The sequence below is a fragment of the Lepus europaeus genome, chromosome 12 (genome assembly GCF_033115175.1).
Source record: "Lepus europaeus isolate LE1 chromosome 12, mLepTim1.pri, whole genome shotgun sequence".
Taxonomy (NCBI): Eukaryota; Metazoa; Chordata; class Mammalia; order Lagomorpha; family Leporidae; genus Lepus; species Lepus europaeus.
This window is the reverse complement of record NC_084838.1, coordinates 74,057,376-74,072,806: the sequence shown is the minus strand read 5'-3', so window position 1 is coordinate 74,072,806 and position 15,431 is coordinate 74,057,376. Positions and strand designations below refer to the sequence as shown.

Here is a 15,431-nt window from a genome sequence, read left to right as displayed (position 1 = left end):
ATGGGAGTGCAAACATGTCTTTGACATATTATTTTCATTTCTCTGCGTGTGTAACCAGTAATGAGATTGCTGGATTACATGGTAATTCTGTTTAACTTTTTGAGGAACTTCCATGCTGTTTTCCACAAAGGCTGTGCTAATTTACATTCCTTCCAATAGTATTCAAGTTTCTCCTTTGCCTACAATGTCACTTGTTACCTTTCATCTTTTTTCCAAAGATTTTATTTATTTTATTATTTGAGAGGTAGAATTACAGACAGTGAGAGGGAGAGACAGAGAGAAAGGTCTTCCTTCCATTGGCTCACTCCCCAGATGGCTGCAACAGCTGGAGCTGAGCCCATCCTAAGCCAGGAGGCACGAGCTTCTTCCCAGTATCCTATGTGGGTGCAGGGGCCCAAGTACTTGGTCCATTTTCCACTGCTTTCACAGGCCACAGCAGAGAGCAGGATTAAAAGTGAAGCAGCCAGGACTAAAACTGGCACCCATATGGGATGTAGTCTCATTTGTCTATTTTGCTTTTGTTATCTGTGCTTTTGAAATCTTATAAAAAAAAAACATTGCCCAGACCCATGTAATAACATTTCCCCATGTTTCTTCTAGTACTTTTACAGTTTAGCTGTTATGTTTAAATCATGACTCCGTTTTGAATTGATTTCTGTATATTTTGTGAGATGGGATCTTACTTCATTTGTTGGCATATAGATATCCAGTTTCTGCAACACCACTTACTAAAGAGAGTATTCTTTTTCCATTGTGTTTGCTTGACATCTTTGTCAAAAATCAGTTGACTCTTAATGTGTGGATTCATTTCTGATTTCTGGCCTGTTCCATTGGTTGATATGTCTGGTTTATGCTAGTGCCATGCTGTCTTCTTTACTGTAGCTTTGCAGTACGTTTTCAAGTCAGGTACTATGACGCCTCTAGCTTTGTTTTTTGTTTGTTTGCTTTTGTTTTTTTGACAGGCAGAGTAGACAGTGAGAGAGAGAGAGAGACAGAGAGAAAGGTCTTCCTTTTCCATTGGTTCACCCCTCAATGGCCGCTGCGGCCGGCGCATCATGCTGATCCAAAGCCAGGAGCCAGGTGCTTCTCCTGGTCTCCCATGCGGGTGCAGGGCCCAAGCACTTGGGCCATCTTCCCAGGCCACAGCAGAGAGCTGGACTGGAAGAGGGGCAGCCGGGACAGAATCAGGAGCCCCGACCGGGACTAGAACCCGGTGTGCCAGCGCCACAGGCGGAGGATTAGCCTATTGAGCCGTGGTGCCATCCTCTAGCTTTGTTCTTTTTGTTAAAGATTACTTTGGCCTTGAGGCCGGGCTGTGGCTCACTTGGTTAATCCTCCGCCTGTGATGCCGGTATCCCATATGGGTGCTGATTCTAGCTCTCTGCTGTGGCCCAGGAAGGCAGTGGAAGATGGCCCAAGTGCTTGGGCCCCTGCACCCGCATGGGAGACCAGGTGGAGGCTCCTGGCTCCTGGCTTTGGATCAGCACAGTTCCAGCTGTGGCGGCCATTGGGGGGGGTGGTAAACCAATGGAAGGAAGAACTTTCTGTCTGTCTCTCTCTCTCACTGTATATAACTCTACCTGTCAAATAAATAAAATTAAAAAAAAAAGATTACTTTGGCCATTCATGGTCTTTTGGGGTTTCATATAAATTTTAGGATTTTTTTTTCTATTTGTGTTAAAAATGCCATTTGAATTTTAGAGATTGCATTTAATCTGTGATCATTTAGGGTACTATGGACATTTTTTTCAAATTGTTTTATTTATTTGAAAGAGTTACAGAGAGAGGTAGAGCCAGAGAGATGGAGAGGTCTTCTATTCCACTGGTTCACTCCCCAAATGACCGCAGTGGCCAGAGCTGAGCTGATCCGAAGCCAGGAGCTAGAAGCTTCTTCCCAGGCCACAGCAGAGAGCTGGATGAGAAGAGGAGCAGCTGGGTCTCGAACTGGCACCCATATGGAGTTCTGGCGCTATAGGCTGGGGCTTTAACCCACTGCACCACAGTACTGGCCCCAAGTATGGACATTTTAACAGTATTAATTCTTCCAGTCCATGGACACAAGGTATTTTTCCATTTTTTTGTATCTTTGATTTCTTTCATTAGTGTTTTATAATTTTTAACACCTTTTACCTCCTTGGTTAAATTTATCCCTAAGTATTTTAATTTTTGTAGTTATTGTAAATGAGATTGTTGTCTTGATTTTGGGATCATAGTTCATTGATAGTGTATGAAAATGCTACTGATGATTGTATCCTGACTTTTATTAGTTCTAACAGTTTTTTGATGGAGTCTTTAGGGTTTTGAATGTATAAAATCATATTTTCACAGCACCACCCTGTATCCCTAAGTCAGATCTCATTCTCTGCTCAGAGCTCTGAAGTGGCTTCCCATCTTGCCTAGGGTAAAAGCTAATGTACTTACATAGTTTACAAAGTCCTCTGTGATCTGGCCTCTTTACCCCTTTGTTGGCTCGCTATACTGCAGCAAGCTACTCTCCTTCCTGTCCTTTGAACCAATAAGCACACTGCTACCTCAGGGCATTTGTACTGGCTGCTTATTCTGCCGAGAGTTCTCAAATTTCAAATGCACAAATCATGTTCACTTCCTCTTTCAAGTCATTGATCAAATATTATCTTTACACTTAATCTTGCTGTCTTATAGCCTTATATGAGTAGGGAATGTTAATATGCCCATTTTGCATTTGAGGGACTGAGAGAGTGTTGGAGGTAGATCCAGGCTGTTTTGGGAGAGAGTGTCCAGGGGAAAGGAATAACATACTTGAAGACTGAGAAGAAAGCACGTACAGGATGCATCGGAGGCACTGGAGGGCATCCAGAATGGTGGGAATAGAGAGTGTATGCTTGAATCATTTTGATTCAAATTAACAATGGAAGGTTCAAGTTAAGGATAGAAGATTCATAGTTGTAAATACTTGAGGTCCATCATCTTACTAGTTCCTATAAATCTATCTTGGCTAATATTTCACTTTAGATTTTAAAGCCTATGGGGGATGGCGTCGTGGTGCACTAGGTTAATCCTCTGCCTGCAGCACCAGCATCCCATATGGGAATCGGTTCTAGCCCTGGTTGCTCCTCTTCCGGTCCAGCTCTATACTATGGCCTGGGAAGGCAGTGGAGGATGGCCTAAGTGCTTGGGCCCCTGTACCCACATGGGAGACCAGGAGGAAGCGCCTGACTCCTGGCTTCAGATTGGCGCAGCTCTGTCCATTGCAGCCATTTGGGGAGTGAACTAATGGACGGGAGACCTTTTTCTCTGTCTCTGTCTCTGTAATTCTGTCAAATAAATAAATAAATAAAAAGATTTGAAAGCCTATGAAAGCCTAACTGTCTTATAATTATTCCACCCCCTTATAGGGAGTTTTTCCATTGATTTCACTTAAGTTATTAGTTTTTTACTGGACATCTCTAAAACTGGAGATATATAGACTTTCTTTATTTAAAACAATGTTAGTTTTTGCTAATTTTCAGACATGTCAGAACATACACAGTCATTAGCCTGTTTGGTTATGTTTCACCATCATCAAATGGAACTTGGTATAGAAGTTCATATCACAGCTACTTGTTAGAATTATTACTCAAATCTAAGGTTGAACAGGAGAGTTAAAGGGGAGAATTTTCCTTTGGTTGTAAATATCTGAAGTAGTGGTTATGGAAAAGAATTGGGAAAAAAATCCCTCAAACTAAAATTGGTTAAAAAAATTATGCTAGTTGTATAAATAAAGTCATTCTTGATTTTTGTCTACATGTAGCCAGGGTATTTTTGTGGTATTGGATGTGTTGTTAATTAAGTTTGTATATATTTTTGTTGTAAGTTGGTAATTTGTTTATAACAAATAGAAACAATAGAAAACACTACATAATAATACAAAATTTTTACAAAATTGGAATTGGACTCATAATGAGTTTAAAACATAATCCTTTGTAATAATCTAGAACATATTGTCATCATGGCAGAATTTGTAAATAATAGATTATAGAATTTTGTAATTTGTATATAAACTATTAGGAAGGGAAGTCAATTTTCAAGATTCATTTATTCATTCATTTCACATAGGGTAAATGCCAGGCCTGTGCTAACCACTGCAAAGAGTAAAACAGCATTTTGCCATTGTGGGGTTTACATCCTGGTGGAGAGGAACAGACCATAAACAACCCAGTAAACATACAGAATATCACATGCTGACAATTTCTTTATAGAAGTCTTTTTTTTTTTTTTTGACAGGCAGAGTGGACAGTGAGAGAGAGAGAGAAAGGTCTTCCTTTTGCCGTTGGTTCACCCTCCAATGGCCGCCGCGGTAGCACGCTGCGGCCGGCGCACCGCGCTGATCTGATGGCAGGCGCCAGGTGCTTCTCCTGGTCTCCCATGGGGTGCAGGGCCCAAGGACTTGGGCCATCCTCCACTGCACTCCCTGGCCACAGCAGAGAGCCGGCCTGGAAGAGGGGCAACCGGGACAGGACCGGTGCCCCGACCGGGACTAGAACCCGGTGTGCCGGCGCCGCAAGGTGGAGGATTAGCCTAGTGAGCCGCGGCGCCGGCCTCATGCTGACAATTTCTAAGTCAGTGTTTCAGGGACAGGGTGATGTGGGTTGAGGTGGATGTTGCTATGGAATACATGCATTAGAAAGAAAAAAAGGCAGATTATCTCCCAAATGGCTAACCAGCCAGCTAGCAAGGAGTATGGTGTAGTATTTAGTGGCTCCCCTATAAACCTGGTAACCTGTTTCCATCTCAGACCAAACATCTGACCCTGGATTTGTGACATTTTGTGAGACCCAGTTTATTCAGTTGTTAAAGGAGGCAGTTGGGGCTGGTGCTGTGGTGTAGAGGATTAAGCTGCCGCCTGCAGTGCCAGCATCTCATATGGGCACTGGTTCAAGTCCTGGCTGCTCCACTTCCAATCCAGCTCTCTGCTATGGCCTGGGAAAGCAGTAGAAGATGGCCCAAGTCCTTGAGCCCCTGCATCCGTATGGGAGACCCAGAAGAAGCTCCTGGCTCCTGGCTTCGGATCAGTGCAGCTCTGACCATTGCAGCCAGTTGAGGAGTGAACCAATGGATAGAGGACCTGTCTCTTTCTCTGCCTCTGCCTCTCTTTCTCTCTCTGTGTAACTCTGACTTTCAAACAAATAAATAAATCTTTAAAAAAAAAAGAGGAGATAGTTATACAAGTAGGTTCTTGAGTTCCTCTCTGGTTGTGTATTTCTGGGTATATTTGAGAAGAAATGAATGCTAGACTATAGACAGGCAGAGGATTCTCAACCTTAGTTGAGAAGTGCTGGGAGGCAAGGCTGTACTAGGATATGGAGATTGTTATTATGGTTAGTAACGAAAGCATTTCCATTCTCTTTCCTAAGGCTGAATAATGGTCCCTGAAGATACCAGGTCCTACCTAGTCCCTGGAACCGTGATTTCTGCCTTATTTGGAAGGTCTTTGAAATTGTGATTAGGCACATCTGTGTAGGGACATCTTCTTGGATTGTTTGGGTGGTCCCTGCAGGGAAGGCTTATGATGTCCCCTCCCCTATGAGAAAGAACATTCTGTGCTGTGGGGGTAGCTTCTGGGATAGGCATCCCTGTACCCACCCCTCACAACACACGCAAAGGGTAAACATCTTAAGTAGAATCTGATGGGGAGGGTAAAGGTATGCTGAAAACAGCTGCAGCTTGTGTCTTTGGTACCTAGACTTCTGGAACCAACTATGATTGGGTTCCTCAGGTAATATTTAACATGGGGTACTCTGGCCAGACAATGTAGATTATTGATATTCCAATCAACTGACCAGTAGTCACTGGTGCTCACTTCCCTTTCTCAAGTAATTGTCTCTGCCAGCTGGACTTTTGGGTAATTTCTTTAGAATTAACTAACATTATGAGTGAGACCTCTTGGGCTTCAGGCTCCTGCAGCATGACAGACCCTAAATACAATCACTTGTGAGCGTGTAAGAGAGGCAGAGAAAGATTTGACTCATGCAGAGGAGACCGTGAGAAGACAGAGCAGAGAAGGATTTGAGGATGCTGGCCTTGAAGATGAGGTGAGGTGGGCATAAGCCACCAGAATCTTGGAGAGATAAGGAAAGGATTCTCTTCCGGAGCTCCCAAGTGGAGCATGGCCCTGTCACACACTGGTGTCAGCCAAGTGTACCAGGCTTTGGGTTTCTGGACTCCAGAACTGTGAATAAATATACCTGTGCTGTTTTAAACCACTAAATCTGTAACTTGTTAAAGGGGGCTAAGGAGATGAATATAGGAGGAGTGCACTTCTTGTCCCAGTTTTATGTGGCCATGGGTCCCCTTTGGCTGATGGAATGTGTATCTTTAAGGGCCAGTGCCTGCTTTTCTATTTGGTGATGGACAGGTTTGGAGATGGTGGCTTCCTTGTCATCCTGGTATTTGAGGTTTCTCCAGAGAGGTACACACACACACACTTCCAAAAAATTGCGGAAAAAAATAGAATTAGATGATGAGTTTATTCTGTTGCATCAAGATAAAGACTTGCTAATTTATTGGTAAAGATCTCAAAGTGCTACCTTGAGAATCCTTGAGCACTGTTGCTGGGATTGTATATGCAGAGCCCCATGTGTCATGCATATCATAATACACATTTTCCATGACCTTTTTGAAGATCACTCAGATGCATGGATTTTAGAATTGTTTGCACCACATAGGCTTATCTTTTCATTCTGTTTTCCACAAACTTGGTGAAGTACCCTTGTGTGTCTGTGAGTCTTACTAGAATTGTCTCATGTGATTAATGAGAGTGCGAAGCCCCGCAATCTGCCTTCTGCATGCAAAGAAGTTGGGTATTCCGACGTGTAATGCAGCATGGATCTGAGACCAGAACACCAAGGGGGCTTATAGTGTAGGTGCCTCTGAATCAGGAAACCAGGGAACCAGGAGGGCCAGTTCTCAGGGCAGAAGATGGGTGTCCCATTCAGAGGGAGTGAACTTGCCCTTCCTCCGCCTTTCTGTTCTTTTCATGCCTTCAGTGAACTGGACGATGCCTGCCAAGGTTAGGGTGATCATCGTTACTCAGCCTGCTGTTTCAAATGGTAGTCTGTCTGGAACACCCACCCAGACACACCCAGAAAGAACATTTTATCAAGCTCCCTGGGCAACCCTGTGAAGTTGACTCATAAAGCTTAACCATACACCTTGAGGTCTGATGGCCATGTTGAGCAGGGCTCTCCTGTAGACACATAAGTGGCAAGGGTGTGACTGAAAAATTTCTCATTATTTAAAGCTCCTGAGACTTGGGGATAGTTTTGCCAGACTCTTCTGACTAGAGACAGGACAGCTGTTGAATGCCACTGAAATATTCCCAGCAGTTCTCTGTGGTACTGTTTACTCTTCAGTTTGCTACTGGTCCCTGGAACCTTGACACCTGTGTGCCACGAAAAGCAGGACAGGCTCAAGTTGTGTCTTGGAGATCGGTAGTGTCCTCTGTGACTGTTGCAGACAGGAAGAGAAATACCGTGCCATTCAAGGTAAGCAGTTTCCCTTCCTGAAAGTCTGCTCTGGCCTTCTGTGTACTAATGTGCACTTGAGCTCGCTAGGATGAGGGTGTGAGAGGCAATGTTTGGAATCCCTTCTGGGGCAGAATGAGGCAGATCCAAGGTGACACCATGAGGCCATGACACTCTTTGCAGGTATTGTGCAGATTTCCTCACCCAACCAAGCCATTGGCAAACCAGGGCTGGGACAGTTTTAAAACTGCTTCCTTCTCCGTCTGTAGTGAGCTATATCAGTAAAGCAGATTCACATGCAGCTTGCAGATGTTTATCTGACGAAAGAGGGCAGCAGGCTTTCAACACACAATGGTGAGAGTCTCCTGAGGTTCCCTTAGTCCCCGTGTTCACCACTCTTCTCTTCCCATGCACTGCCCAAAAAACCTGGATATGGCCAATGGCTTGAACTTTGGAGCCCTGTTCCTAGTTCTGATTTTGGATGGGTTCCACCTCTCAGTTTTCCCAGATATTTTTCCACATCTACAGTGGTTGAGATCCCACTGTGGAGCACTTGGAGTGCACAGGCTCCCTGCTTTTGATGAGTCGTCATCCCTGGAAAGACTTGAAGTGTTCTTTTAAGATCTGAGACCACATGGATCTTTTATGAGAAGAAGAAAGTTTGCCAAAAATGAAGAATCAGCCTGAGCCTTCAAGTGACCCAGATAATGAAAGAAGAAAAAAATAATCAGTAAAAAGAAGAAGGGCCTTTGCTGGCCCCCACATTTTGTACAACCTGGAAGAAAACCGTGTCCTTCTGGCATTGTTGAGTACCTGGGAGACATCCCAGAGTGGGCCCACTCTTGCCCACCTCCCACAACCACTCCCTGGCCCATGTCACCGTGCAGAGCCTTCCCCGCTGAGTGTGTTCTGGATCCCCTTTCACTCTGACTTCAGCCATGGGATTGCTTTGGGCCAGGGGTATACCAGCTCTCTGGAAAAAGAAATCTTCATTTTTTCATTTCAGTCTTCCAGCACTTTAATAGCTGGCTCACAAAGTTCCTGAGTATCTGACAACTGCCTCTTGGAAATGGCAGAGGCTACCTCCAGCGACTGTTACTCTGAGCCGATGGGATACTAACAAATATCAGGCAGACAGAGGTTTAGAAAGTGCTTGTGGGAACACTGATTACCAGAGGCTGGGAGAGGGAGGAGGGATGGAAGAAGTTTGGATTAAAAAATAGGGGAAGCTGGATATGGCTCTTTAATTATGACAGGTATACCAATATGAGCTGTTAAGACTACGGAAGCAGGGTGTGGGACATATGGATGCTCTTTGTGTTGCTGCTTCATAGATTTTGCTTTGTAAATTGAAAGCTATTCTGAAATAAAATGCTAAAAAAAAAAAAAAATAAAAATCCCCTGGGGGAGGGGCTTGTTCTGGCTCCTTAACCAATGTCCTGAGATTTACCTGGCCAGGCTTCCTGAATGATGGCAGACAGACTGAGCAGAGAGCCCCATTTGCTGCAGCTGATTGTCAGCTAGCCTCACCTGACTTCAGACATATCACTAGTAAACTTGGTATTCTGTGTCACCGAGGCTATGTGGTTGGTTTTCATATGGTATTGTTGCAGCAGCAGACAAGCCATGCAGTGCTTTGTAGCAGCCACACATTCTGATACAGATACCTTTTGACGCTGCGCTCTTAAGGATGGGTGTCTGACATGTGTAGAGCAGTCATGCCCTGATGCTAGCATTTGACACAGTGGTTAAGATGCTGCTTGGGACGCCGGCATCCAGTATCAGAGTGCCTCGGTTAGAGTCTTGGCCCCACCTCCAATTTCAGCTTCCTGCTTATGTGTACTCTGGGAGACAGCATATGATGACTCAAGTACCTGGGCCCCTGCCACCCACATGGAAGACTTGATGGAGTCTGGACTCTGGACTCCGGACTTCGGTCTGGCCCAGCCCAGTTAAGGGCATTTGGGGAGTAAACCAGTGGGTGGAGTTTATTTTTCTGTTTCTTTGCCTTTTAAAACTAAAAGTAAAACATTTTTGACAGACTTTTAAAATTTATTTGAAACAGAGTTACAGACACACACACACACAGACACACGCACATACACACGGAGAGGGGGGGAGGGAGGGAGGCAGAGAGAGATCTTCCATACACACTGGTTCACTCCCCAAATGGATGCAGTAGCTGAAATTGGGTTGATCCAAGGCCAGGAGCCAGAAGTTTATTCTGGGTCTCCCACATGGGTTCAGGGACCCAAGCACTTGGGGCATCTGCCACTGCTTTTCCAGGCACTTTAACAAGGAGCTGGTTTGGAAGTGGAGCAGCTGGGACTCGAACTGGCACCCATACAGGATACTGGCACTGCAGGTGGTGGCTTTACTTGCTATAGCACAGCACATGGCCCCTAAATAAATAATTTTAGGTGATGGACATGTTCTATAATTTGTTTTTGGTAGTTTGTAGGACTGGATAAATTTGCCAAAACTCATAAAAATGTATAATTAAAAATATGATATTTGATGTACATAAATTATAACTCAAAAAATAGATAATTAAAAAAAATTAGTATCCTACTGCCTGAACCCCTCTCCCACTGGGGGTAGAAACTTTGGGTGGAGCAGCGAAGTTTTCCTTCTGTAGAAAGCATTTTGCAAACTCTTATACAGTGTACATTGGGTGATAAGACTTGGGGTTTGCCACGAGTATGCTGTTGGCACTGGGAGAATCTCTAGAGAACTAAGTTTTCCAGAGAGAGACCTCAGGGAAAGGAGAGTAGTTTTTAGCTGCTTAGAGCTTTCTGCTAGCAAATTTTTCAGTTATTTTCCCTTCAAGCATGGCCTGTAACCATGCCAGGCAAAGGGAACAGCAAGTGCAAAAGTCTTCCTGAGAGTGTTCCAAACTGGCTCATGCCCCACATCTGCAGATGTCAGTAGATTTTTCTGTCTCCCCTCCCATCCTATCCCTTCCCGTCCTCTTCCCTTCACTTCCCTTTCCTTACCCCTTCCCTTTCTTGGACACTTAGATAGAAGTCAGTGGAGGTCATCTGGGTCTTCACTCTTCAGTGCAGAGTCAGGTGCTGTGCTCTTTCAGCCAACGTGTCAGTGCCTTGCCTCTGGCTCTCAGACTTTAGGGTGCATGTTGGTATGCTCTGCCAAGTTCCTACAGTCAGCCTCTACCTTGTTTTGCCTGAGGATTTTTCCCTGTAACCCAGCAACATGATATTCATGTGTGTGGTCAACCATAGGAACAGCACTCAACCAATGACACTTGGGAACCAGTGTATATATAACCCAGGTCTCTTGCACGCCAGTTTGTTGCGCCCAAGGTATCTGTTTTGCATAATCTGCCATAGTTTCCTTGTGGGCTTAAACTCTACTGGTTGTACACACAGTGGTAGCTGGCAACCTTTATTTGGTTGCCTTCATTTTTCTACACTTATACTCATGTCCCCTGTGCCACTACCCCCAGATTCCATGGTCTTTAATTCTTGTCTCATGGTCTCATTTTAGAAGACCTCAAACTAAGACTTATAATAAAAGCACATTTAATTTCTAAGGAGTTGCACAGACATTTGACACACAGGCACAAGGCAAGCATATGATGAGTTCCATGGTTCTACTCTTGATGCTCAAGCTAAAACCTTGTATGGAGGACTCACTCTGGAGCCAATGCCAAAATACTGCAAGGGGAGGAAGAAGTATTTTTGTGGTTACCAGACCACGAGGCCTCTGTGAGGTGGTGGGAACTTGAATGTAAGATCAGCTGGGTCTCTATACTTCGCTCATTTAAGGGCAGTAGGGTCTTTTTGACACTTCTGGTCACCTGTGCTGAAATCTGCTCATTCCACCATTTGGAAACTAGTATGTATTCTGGTAATTACGGTGGCTTTGGGTAACCATATTTAAATGCTAAGGAGCTAGCACTTAAGATGTTGATTCTTGACTGGGATCCCTCATATTCTAGTTAGGCACCTGTGGATTATTGAGGCATGTTATCGGTACTTTGCATAGTAACTGAATTAAGGGTGTAGATTAGAATTTACGAATGTGCACACACATTCAGTTGCACACACTCTTTGCCTTACTCATAGACACTCATAAACACATGCACAAGCATGTTCCATTTTATATGAAGTTGCCCCCTTCCCCTGTATGTTAGCAGTGGTTTTATGCTTTCAAAGAACAGTTGGGGCCGGCGCCGCGGCTCAATAGGCTAATCCTCCGCCTGCGGCACTGGCACACCGGGTTCTAGTCCTGGTCGTGGCACTGGACTCTGTCCCCGTTGCTCTTCTTCCAGTCCAGCTGTCTGCTGTGGCCCGGGAGTGCAGTGGAGGATGGCCCAAGTGCTTAGGTCCTGCACTCGCATGGGAGACCAGGAGAAGCACCTGGCTCCTGGCTTCGGATTAGCGTGGTGCACTGGCTGCAGCAGCCACTGAGGGGTGAATCAACGGAAAAGGAAGACCTTTCTCTCTGTCTCTCTCACTGTCCACTCTGCATGTGGGAAAAAAAAAAAAAAAAAGCAAGATGAGTGAGGCAGAAGGAGCCATATAGTATAGGGTCTTTAAAAGATAATCTAGGAGTTTGGGTTTGGTTCAAAGCATCATGACCAGCCACTTTAGTGCGAAGAGATGCGGCCAGATAGATGTTTAATAAGGATGAGTCAAGTGCTGAGCAAATGATGGATTCTGAGAAAGAAGGGAGACAGGAAGGCCTAGTCGAAGGTGAGAGACAATGATAGCTAGGATTTCAGGTTTAGCAGGGAGATTGAGAGAAGCAGGAAGACTAGGGACATAAAATTGCAATTTGTGAAACCCTATCTGCTCGTGGTTTGGCTGTGGGGTTGATTCAGAGACTAGTTAAGAATGTTTCTGAGGATTTGCATCTTGCAATTGGACCAAAGGATCAAACATGAGAATGAGTAAATTTTTATGGGACAGGAATAAAAGGCCTTATTTTGACCATGTTACATTTAAGTTGTCTTTTAAACATTACTTGTTTTGTTCAACAAATATCTTTTTTTTTTTTTTAATTTTTGACAGGCAGAGTGGACAGTGAGAGAGAGAGACAGAGAGAAAGGTCTTCCTTTTGCCGTTGGTTCACCCTCCAATGGCCGCCGCGGTAGCGCGCTGCGGCCGGCGCACCGCGCTGTTCCGATGGCAGGAGCCAGGTGCTTCTCCTGGTCTCCCATGGGGTGCAGGACCCAAGCACTTGGGCCATCCTCCACTGCACTCCCTGGCCACAGCAGAGAGCTGGCCTGGAAGAGGGGCAACCGGGACAGGATCGGTGCCCCGACCGGGACTAGAACCCGGTGTGCCGGCGCCGCAAGGCGGAGGATTAGCCTGTTGAGCCACGGCGCCGGCCAACAAATATCTTTTTTAAGTATCTACCATATGCCAAGTAGTAAAGTGATTAGGATTTATCAATGAACAAGGAAGGCAAAGATGCTTAAAATGAATTTGTGAGTGGATTAAAGAGTCTGGAATTCAGTGATGAGTCGAAGTTTGACACCCAGAGGGAGGAACCATTCCCAGGCAGATGTACTGGGTATCCGTACTCAAGGGCACTGGGAATGCATTCCCAGAAACAAGAATGATGACAGAGTCTGCATTCTGTGGGACCTTGCATGCTGTACACTCGTTCATTGTAATTTTGTAATAAATCACCTCAGATGGAAACAAATTGATGCTTTAAAGGCCGAGATTGTTGAGGATATAAATTAGCATAGGTATCAAGAGGGCCAGCTCCAGACCAGATTGCCTAAAATAAAGGACCAGCTTCACCTTTATTAGTAGAATGATCTTAGGAAGTTTCTCAGCCCCCTGAGTCCTGGTTTTCTCATTGAGTAATGGAGATGGTATAAAAAGAACTTATCTCATGTAATTACAGCAAGGATTAAATGAATGAATCCCTGAAAAGCACTTGGAAGCATTTTCACAGATAAAAAGTGCTCTGCTAATTTTTATTTTCATTATTATAATTGTTGGTCATATTTAATATTAATAGATAAGCCAAATTTTGGAATGACATGTACTTTGAAATGGAGGGAAAGGGAAAGTTTTTTCTTCAAACATTTTTTTCTAAGACTTCTTTGAGTTTTCTTTTGTTTTTAACTGACACATAGTAAATGCACACATTTGTAGGTTGCAGTGTGACAGTTTGATACATGTATGAGCCTATAATGATCAAATCAGGGTGTTCAGCATATCAAACATTTATCACTTCTTTGTGGTGAGAACTTTCAAACTCCTCTCTCCTATGCATTTTGAAATCTACAGTATAATATTGCTAATTTTGTCTTTTAAGGGTATGTAAAGAGGATGCAGATTTGACCAAGCATTTCAACACAAAACACGGAACTGGAGGAGGAAAGATAAGTTTAGAAACACTGCTCATGGAGATAAGGAGACAGGAGTTGATCAAGCAGGTAAAGCATAGGCTCTGGCCCTTCTTGGGTAAGCTTGGCTCCTGCAACTGCATTAGCACTCTCCACTTCTCCTCCAGTGTGCACGGGAACCTTCCTGCATGCAAAAATGGCAACATTACAGTGCTGCGTACAATATGTTATATTGTCATGCACAACATTATCTTGCCTTCTCTTGTCCGAATAGGAATGAACATGTGTATATGCTCCTTGAAAGAGAAGCATTTTTCAGGTGGGGCAAAATTCAAGTAGGCATCTTTGAAGGTACTGATAAGTGAAATTGTGGGACTGTTGTTTTCAAACAAAACAGGATTCTGCTTCTCTGTCCTTTCTTTGACTATATCCCTTCCTCCCCATTGCAAAAGATAGTGTGAGAGAAGCAGCTGTAGATACGCTCTTGAACTTTCTGTGTTATGCAAAGCCATCACAGCTGTTTTTCACTCATCCTGAGACTGAGTAAAATATGCAAACCTTTAAACTATACAGAATGGCCCAGATGTGCATTTACTGTTTTTTTTTTTTCTTTTTATCTTTCAATATGCTGTTGTTTTTAAATCATGAAGCCTCACTGCTTTGGCTTACATAGTAGCTAAATTTAAAGGTATTTCCTGTTGAGTTTGATTCCAAATCCACAAAATTAGGTTTTCATTTTATTTATGCCTAGAGAATGTCATTCGTCCCCATGTGTCAGTTATTTTGAAAAGCTGAGTAGTAAGTATGCAAAGTGTGACATCAAGTTAAGAGATTACTGTTTCAAAAGGCATTTTGGATGTAGACATAAATATGTCATACCTTTGGAAGCTGAATGCCATTTCAATGACACTACCATTGTTTGACATATTTTGAGATTCCCTTTTGTATTGCTTGTTGTCTTATTTATTAGTCTTAAAAACAAAGGATTGGTTTCGTAGATACTTTGGCCTACAGTCTTTTCTGGCTCTCTCTACCAGGATGTCTCATGTGTGAGTGATACAGATTGGCCCATTTTACTGTGATGTCACGGAATAACGTCTGAAAAATCACACAGCTGAGAATTGCCAAAATTATTGACCCACAGAAGTGAGAAGCATAATAAAATGGTTGTTATTTTAAGCTGCTAAGCTTTGGGGAAATAGTATGAGGGAGTAGATAACTGGAAGAGAATTCCTGAAAACAAATAATTGCTAGATTATTTACTATGCTGATTTAAAAGCTGTGTGTTATTAGAAGGACATTAACTGAGTTTAGATAAATGTAAATGTATTGAAGATCGCCTTTCCTCTAAGTTAAGTCTGAGTATTATTGTATAATTGGCTAATTGGTTAATTGTTCATATCTTTTTTTCAGGGTATCAAGTGGTACATGGTTGATGATGAAATGTATCCATCCACGTGTACACTGCCTCATTCCAGGTATTGTTACAGTTCCCAGGGTTATGGCAGGGAATAAAATAGATTAAAAAAAAAAAAACTGTGCCATTAGGGATTAGACATCTTTGTGTGGGATGCATATGATTTATGAACAAATGACTATATGTGATTTAGTTGATCTTG

The 15,431-nt window shown here is 43.5% G+C and overlaps 1 long non-coding RNA gene across 1 annotated transcript in view; it reads left to right on the top strand.

The window, feature by feature from the left end:
• LOC133771933 (uncharacterized) overlaps positions 1 to 13,848 on the top strand; it is a 29,769-nt gene extending 15,921 nt beyond the window's left edge. The window contains exon 3 of the long non-coding RNA XR_009867651.1: positions 13,782 to 13,848. This is a non-coding gene — a long non-coding RNA (uncharacterized LOC133771933). The remainder of the gene's footprint in view (positions 1 to 13,781) is intronic.
• The last annotated feature ends 1,583 nt before the right edge of the window (positions 13,849 to 15,431 follow it).